Genomic DNA, 9,212 nt, shown 5'->3' with positions numbered 1-9,212 from the left:
AAAATCTTCACTGAACCTGAATATAAGTAGGAAGACAGGATTAGATATTAAACATAAAGGTGCAAATAGGTGAATCTAAACAATAAAGCAAGCTATAGCATAATCACACATCCCAGTCAATAGTATCTGTGGTTAAGTAAAGACTTAAAAACTTGCCAAACCTTTCCCTGAGATGTCCAGTTCCCTTACTATTCACTATTAGTGGGCAATGATCAAAACAGATTTTAAAATAAAAACATTCTTTCCACGTGCATTTCCTTTGTATGTCTGCTTATTGATATTTGCATAAGAAGGTAAACTTCACATGCTCAGAATAGATAATTAACATACTTTAGGCAGATTTATTCAACTCCATTTAAAACTCTTTTGAAAGGCTAAAGATCTCAGCCAACATTTATCATATCACTGGCTGATTTAAAGAAGATGCACCTAAGTTTATAGCACATTATCAGTGTCCATAAAATAAGTGCAATATATAGTTTAGATTGACCAATAAAATGAAAGAAAAAGATAAAGGAGATGCAGGATTTGCCATGCACAGTACTCTAAGAGACAATTAAGGATTATGCCACAATTACAAGAAAATACATCCCAGGTAGAAAAAGAAAGGCTAGAATTTGGTAATGAATGCTATAAATACCAAGCAGTTCCACATTAACTCTTGAAATTAATATCATGCAATGGATGGGGCCATGGAATTAACATACTCAGCACCCCCAAAGATTCAATATGATGGCAAATATATCCATTATACAAATGAAGAAACTGAGGCATAATATGCAAATATAAGAGTTGCAAAATGTTGGCACTGGACCAAGGACCCCCTGAAGCAGCAAACTATAGTATCATGGAGAACTTGAACTTACAGAACCACTCTCCTTCTCCTTGATAATCTGTCAATTCCTTTAGGTGCTGGGTCGGTATTCCATCCCAGGGAGACTGTACACACCCATTTGATGCACTTGCTTCAAAATACAGTTGTTAACGGCCAATAAACTGAAGATGTCACATGTCACATTGATTTTCACTTCCCTATACCATACTCTTTTGCCCTGCCAGCTATGGATATGCTGTATCATTTAAAGTATTACATTTCATGTTTACATTGTTTTCTAAGTACCTGGTGTCTGTTCTTCAATATAAATCTTAATTCTGATTGGTAACAACTTCAAATGCTCTAGCAGCAATATAATTCTTCTTAAGCCTTATCCTCATGAATTTATTTTTAACAACATGTATTTAAATGTTTCAGTTAAGGGCCTCCCTGGTGGCACAAGAGGTTAAGTTACACTACTATGAAACTATACGCAGCCACTGCAGCACAAGTTCGATCCCCAGCCAGGGAGCTACCCACATGTAGCAGTAGACCTCTCGTGTCTCACCCACTGCTCCCCTCAGCACTGTATTTCAGTCCATCTGCTTGTTCTGTGACCCATTCTGTCTCTGGTAAATCCTCTCATCCCCCATACCTACCTCTGGCCTGTACCCCAGTTCTTATTTGCATAAGTAAATAAATCTTTAAAAAATATTTTTCTCAGTTAAATGGCCAACTAAGATAAATGAAAAATTATTTTCAAAAAAACTTAATACAGCTATGCCTCAGTAATCCAGCCTAACAATGAAGGAGGAGAAAGCATTTGCAGAGATTAATTTAGGAAATAAAAAAAAATACTATCATTTTGACACCTTCATCTTTTATTTTGGGGTGTACAAAAACATAATAGAGCTGTTCTAGGGATTCATTTTTAAAAAAGAAACTATTGTTCTCTAACTGCCCACCCTCTGGAAGTAGAGACTAATGACACTAAAAAATATCTGGTGTACCATTTCCAGCCAGCTGTCTGCTATGACTGTTATTCATAGTGGTAGCAGTCCAGTGCTTCAATATGGCAAGAAATGCACTGTCTTCTAGCACCTCCTCCACTGAAGAGATCTTCAGTAAAGCTTAGAAACAGAAAGGCAGAAGAGAGAAGGAATAAACTCTAACTACAAGTGTACTGAATGACCTAACTAGATTTAGAGACGGAACACTGTAGCACAGAATTAGCAGACATGTATGAACCAAAGTTTCTTCAAGAAGAAATTTATACAGAACTGACACCGTGCCTCACTCTAGTTATCTCCAGATATGAGGCTCCAGTGTTGGTCACTCTTCTTTGGAAAGCAGTCTACACAGCTTTTTTCTTGCCCTATTGAGTTGCAGTTTGGGAGTCACTATTGACCCCAAGCTAATCATAAACCACAAGTTATTAAAACAGAGACCCTACCAAAGTGCATGGAAAGAAATAAAGTCAAGTATTCATAGATTTTTAAAACAGCAATTATTAACGCAAAATAAATTTCCAAAGTTCAGAGGATCATGTCTTTGGGGAATACTTCCTGCAGAATGACAGACCTTCAAATTGCACCACAGACATTCAGAGGTTCGTGGAAGGCAGGTTTTAGAGCGATCCATTTACCATTCTCAAAGGCATTTATGAACCAGGCACCCAAGAAGAAAGCATATGTATCCAGCAGAGCTACTATAGTAGACATTCATATTTCTCTTTTCTTTTTTCAGTTTTAAAATAGTTGTTTGTTTGTTTTTTTTTTTTTCTGGCTGGTCGATTCAAAGAAATGTTTTCCTAAGTAAATCTTCTCTCACCCATTAAATCCCAGTGACACTGCATTTGAGAGCGCATCTGATCAACCAAAGATTTCTACTTCTCTGCTGAATGCAGTCATAAGAAAGAAATTGTAACAAAAAATTAATATTCTTCAAAATATCATGAGTTGCCAGCAACTAATGGCTGGTGTATTGATTAATAGCTTGAAGTAAACAGTTAATGCTGTAACAAACCGCTGGGGTTTATTATACCAATAATTCTATGAAATTACTAAGTTTCAAGAGCCTTTTGCTAAAATAAACCATATTCTTTAGCACCCACCACAAGTGGTATTTATATCCATACATATATATTTTCCCTTCTTCAATAAATTGCTTATGTAGGAAATTTATCATTTATATTTGCTCAGGAAGAAAACATGGCACATCTGAAAAGATTTACCACGAGATGATGTGATCTTGCAAATTTTCCAAGTTGTGTTTTTGTTTTTTCAATCTTTTTACCTTCCTCCCAGGAACAAATGGTAGGAGAACAGAGATGCAAAATAGCTCAATACAGTGTTAGAGAAGATAGCGCTGGTCAAAGAGCACCAACTTGAACCAGTCCTTAGAAGGAGAAAGTATGAAGGACTAATTCATTCATCTGTTAAACCCTTGTGTCAGCTGGGGGGGAAAAAAGTGCTCTTGAGTAGATTTTCCTTACTAGGATATACTGGAAACGAAATGGGAGGTAGTGTTGATAAAGAATCACTTTTGAAGAAACTTCTCTGAAGAGGAAATGCAAATGGCCAACAAACATATGAAAAAATGTTCAACATCACTTGTAATTAGGGAAATGCAAATCAAAACTACCATGAGATACCATCTTACACCAGTGAGAATGGCACATATTAAAAAACTAGCAACAACAAATGTTGGCAAGGGTGTGGAGAAAAAGGAACTCTCCTGCACTGTTGGTGGGAGTGCAAACTGGTCCAACCACTATGGAGAGCTGTGTGGAGATTTCTGGACCTACTAAACATAGAGCTTCCATAGAATCCAGCAATTCCACTCCTAGGTATTTACCCAAAGGACACAGAAACATCAATTCCAAAGAACACCCGCACCCCTATGTTTATAGCAGCTCTATTTACAATAGCTAAGCTTTGGAAACAGCCCAAATGCCCAAAAATAGATGACTGGATCAAGAAGATGTGGTACATATACACCATGGAATATTACTCAGCATTCAAAAAAGATAAACACATGCTATTTGCAGCAACATGGATGGTGCTGGAAGGGATATTGCTCAGCGAAATAAGCCAGAAAGAAAAAGAAAAATACCAGATGGTCTCACTCATAGCAGGAATATAGAAAACTTAAATAAGGGACCAGGAAAATGAATAACTATAAGAAAGTGAAAATCAAAATCAACAAAAAACTATGAACCAGAGGCATTTTTTGGGGGGTGGGAGGCAGGAGGGGAGGGATTGGGGTCAGAATGGGGGGTTGCAATTGTATGGAGAATATAAAAATAAAATTTATTATTTAAAAAAAAAGAATCACTTTTGAAACTCTGTATACAGTGGAAAGCTGAGAGAAGCACAGTCAGAACTGCTAGCATCATTCCCCATGGTGAGGAATCCAAGTTGTTTGCACATTCAAGAAAGAAATACATAGCAGTAACTGACAATTTTTGATACAAGTACTGAGAACACAAAGGCAGTGAAGAGCAAAAATAATGCCTAATTTTTAGTTACTACAAGTTCTAAAGCCAAACTTCCTTGACTCACAGGCCTCTGCATCACTTCTCTCCCCATGGTTTGAGCAACTAGGCCCTTGGGTAGTCGTAGCTCCAAATCTAGTCAGGTCATTCAGTACTGTTGTAGTTAGAGTTAATTCCTCCTCTTCTCTGCCTTTTGGGTTTCAACCATGTACCAGGCACTAAATTCCTACCTCTACTCTTTACCTTAATTCTTAAAGACAAGTATTTTCATCTCTCCATCCTTTTTTCACAAATGTAAGTTAAATAACAATAACTTCAGTTTTTCATACATCGTGCAGAGAGCTTTAAATCTAGGTCAAAACCCTAAGCACTTTCTATGATAGCTTACTTAGTATTCAACATTGACCTTCTGAAGAAGGATATACCAAAGGCTCCAATCACACCGTCATGTGCCAGCAACAAGTTACTTTAACCACCATTTTGATTGGCTGCCCCTTTAGGGTAAGTGAATTTCTGCCTCACTTGTGTGTTATAGTCTTATACATTACAGAAAATTGGGTCTCTGTCCTGGTCACTGTTTTTATAACCTACAGAGTCTCCTAGACATCTATTCTCTATTCTCTGTACCACTATCTTCCATTTTACCCATCCAAGAATTACAACTATCATGAAGAAGAATAGTGATTACCATTTATTCATCTTGTGCGAGAAACTCTAAGTCTTTTAAAGACTTTAATTCATTTACACTTCACAACCACCTTAATAAGTATACAAGCATGTGGATATTATAAACATTTTAGGCAACAGGAAACAAAGACTTGAACTGATTGAATAATTGGTGACACAGTATATAAAGTGATAAACGTAAGAATTTAAGTCCACCTGACTTCAAATTCCAACTTCAAATACCACCCTGTATTCTGTCTTTTTCTCACACCTCCTCCAAGTACTAAAAATTCTAAATTCTAGCAAGGTGGTAGAGCCTAAATTTGTCTAACTAACATGAATATTGGTAACTGAGTCACTTTCTAAGATTTATGGTCACCTCCTAGGATTTAGAGCTTAGTGTAATCAAGTATGTGTCAGGTGTATGCCAGGATATCAGCCCACGGATAACCTACTCATGAGGTGGTGTACTCTGTGTAACAGATAATACTTCCTGAAAATGAGCCTAAAGTACCTACAAAAGAGCCTAAATCCTGGTAAACTGTCCCACCAAATGTGTAGACCCCTGGCCTCTCCTAATACATAAGACTCTACCTGCCTCATGCCCCTCACTCCCAGAAGTACTGAGCTGGCCCTCTGTTTCCCCACAGTTCATGAAGAACACAAGAGAGAATCTCTTCACCTCTCTTCTCAGCCCAGGTTTCCCTGCTCACCACATGAGCCCTTCCTCCTAGAAGTGCTGTGCATATACTTCTTCAGGAGACAAGTTTCCTTAGGGCCAGGCCAAAGATTTTCCCATTCATATCGTGCACCTCTAACTCCCAGCTCAACAGTAGTATCATACAAAGTCCACATGAATTTAACTTCGAGTAATGAGGGTAAAAGAAAGAAAAATATGGGAAGAGTGAAATTTTGATTCTCTCTGATCAAAAAAGCATATTAAGAACCTCTAATCTCACCTTATAAACTTGCAAAAACGTTAACCAAGACTAAAGCACACTTCTCAAACCAGGCCCTGTGCAATGAACTTATTATAAGACTTATGATCTTTTTTCAATCATCTTCTTGCTTCTGCATATTCCTCTTCCATTGTTCCTTAAGGTTCTTTCTGTTTTTCTCTAAATTAGACCCACAGGTAGCTTTCTTGACACAACAGACATGGTTCCTGTAAAGATCAATAGAAATCAGAGCGCCATCAGATGAATCATATATTGATTTAACATTTTAGGGGATCCTACTGTTAAAATTTGGCTCTTTCAGTCTGCATCATGTCTCATCATTTAAGTTGGAAGTTTCTCTGCTCCAGAGCTTCCATTTAAATAATTAACACTTTATAGACAAAATCTGAAAGCACTGAGGAGCTCTCTATTTAGGGAAACCACAGGAGGAAGCTCTATGTATGATTAAAAATAGAAAATCACCTGCTTCCCATGCCCAGATCTTATGGGCAGAACTTGAAGGGATTTGGTGTCTAGTGAAGAGGAGTCGTGGCTGAGTAGGTGATTTAAAGGAAAGGGCAATGGTGTCAATAATTAATAAAAGCAAAATCTGGTGAGATAAAAATTAGCTAGAAAATTCTTTAGAGATATAGACATCCAAATACTTCCATCAAGAGATTTTTTATTTTTAGGCCTGGAGCTAAGCCCATTAATCTGCCTTTAGGAAGAATTTCCAGGCAACTCTGACTGTAGTCAGAGAAACATACTTTAGAACAAAGTATTCTAGTAAAGTATTCTAGTAAAGTACTTCTCAGGCTCAAATACACCTAAGACTCTCCCAGAGATTTCGCTTCAGCACATATTCCAAGAGATTCCAATTTCTACAGTCTGAACATGTAAGATTTTGCATTTTTAACACAACCCAAGGACGACACTTCTTAGAATACCACTAACACAGCAGACTGCTTCTCAAACTTGGCTAGATAATTAATCACGAGGAGCTTTAAAAATAATGATTGATGCCTGGATACCACCCTGTAGAGATTCTGATAAACTGATCTATAATCTGATCATCAGGACTTTTTTTAACTTCCCACGTAATTTTACTATGATGCACATAAATGGCTCTCATATTTCATATATTTATGATATGTTATATATTTATGATATAGCATAATGAATAGCATTTATTCAGTGTTTAGTATCTCAGTGTCTTAATTGACATTTCATACAGGTGTAAAGTTTTTATCCCAGCACACTTTTGTTGCTGGGTTTTTACTGTTAGTGGCTAGATGTATTCCCAGTGTGAGACACGTATGATTTGGAGGAAGAGAAACTGGCTTTGAACTGATTCTGCCACTTTTAGATACCTAAACCTGGGCAAGTCAGTTATCCTTTTAGAATGTGGATCCACATCTATAAATGGGCTTTTGTGAGTGATTTAATCTGTAGTTTGGGCTTTCCTTTTTATTGAGAAATTGTTCAGTGTTGAAAGGGAAGGACGTATTATAGAAGCAATGGTGGGGGACCTCCCCAGTCGCACAGCAAGTTGAACACAGCGCTGTGAAGCTGTCTGCAGCCTCTGCAGTGTGGGTTCGATTCCCGGCTGGCCAGGGAGATTACACATGGCATGGCAGACCTCTCCTGTCTCGCCCGCTGCTCCCCTCAACAGTGCTTTTAGTCTGTCTGCCTATTCTGCTCCCCACTCTGTCTCTGGTGAATCCTCTCACCCTCCCACGCCTCTGGCCTATATCCCAGCTGTTGTATAAATAAATTAAAAAAGATGAATTTTTCATAATCTATGACTATAAAGAATTGTAAACTTTGTGGTGGGCTACTACAGAAAAACCTCTAGGCCCTTGGGGGTCACTCATGTTTGCATCTCTGAGAACATGGAAGAAGCACTGTCCTTCTCCATGCCATTAAAGAGCCATTGAAATGCCAAACGGAACCCATTATTTGAGCCCATTACTGGAAATGTGTCTGCAAAACTCTGTACCGATGCAATAATGATTTAGGCAGGTCAGATTTCCCAGAAATGAAGAAAAGTGCTGAAAATAAATAGGAGACAATAAATCTCTTAATGGTGCAGAGGGGAAAAATAAAGCAAATTATATTTTATCTGGCAAAGATATCATGGCCATTTTTTTTTTTTTTGTAATCCTCATTTTTCCTTTCTGCAGAAAACAGTTCAAAATTGAAGAAAATTTAGATTGCAGTTTGTAACACAGTGTCCCAGCTGAGCATAACCCTGGATGCAGAGACTAACCATCCCCAGAAAACAGGGCTCAGTGACCATTCTGGGCATTTACTTATGAGTTCATAAATGTAAATTATGTGGGCAGCTGATGGTATAATAACATCTGAGTTATCCCTCCTCCAAGAAAGCGAGAGCCCTGGGTAAAATACACATAGGAACATGCAAAGAGCAAATGAGTATGTTTGTTTTTTACATAATTTTAATTTCAGTCCAAAATCCAATACAGAGTTCTAGGAAGGCTGGGTAGATAGTCTGCTCTAACAGTCAATGAGGAGCTCTACTAGCCCCTAAAATCAATCTAAATCTTTTAATCTGACCATTCTTGGACTGGCAACATAATTCTGGAGGTAGAAGATTAAAAGAACATACACATGACAGGAAAATAAAGAATAAAGGACGGACCTCACATATGATGACATCTTTTAATACAGAGTGACCTTACCTACTCTTAAATCACTATGTGTGAGTCCTGAAATGGAATGAATCTGATAGCTAAGTTCTCTTCCTATGGTGAGAGAAGCAATAAAATAACTGAGATAAAGGGCTGTGGAGAGGGGCAAGGCTTCATGCAGGAAGAAATTTGGGGTATACATTTTGGTCCTATGAAGAAAGATGGAAAAGATAAGGATAATGGACAGGATTTGGAGGTACTTGTATCCCTATTCCTGTTTCTGCTTCTACCCTCTGTCTTTGAGTGCAAACATAAAGAGGAGCTGAGCAAGAAATTAAAGAGTAGGAGTCAATGGAGAGCATGTAAGATTCTGAGTATAATGAGGATTGCACTGAGATTCAGGCCATGACATAACATGCAATTAGGAAGAGGCAAAAGTGAAAGTCTTTCCCTGACCCCCTCCCTCCAACTGTCAAAATTCACAGCTCAGTTTTGAGTTACTCAGGCTCTAGAACAGTGATCTGTAGAGGGTCGCTGTGCCTGGAGGGACAGCACATTCCTTCCCAGAGAAGACAGATGCTAATTCAATCGTGAGGCCCTTTGGCATGGAGGCCACAATGGAGAATCAAAGGACTAGTACCTGGGCC

The sequence above is a fragment of the Talpa occidentalis genome, unplaced genomic scaffold, assembly GCF_014898055.3.
Source record: "Talpa occidentalis isolate TD23 unplaced genomic scaffold, MPIMG_talOcc4v2.1, whole genome shotgun sequence".
Classification (NCBI taxonomy): domain Eukaryota; kingdom Metazoa; phylum Chordata; class Mammalia; order Eulipotyphla; family Talpidae; genus Talpa; species Talpa occidentalis.
The sequence above is the reverse complement of the archived record's forward strand: the minus strand, read 5'-3'. Positions refer to the sequence as shown.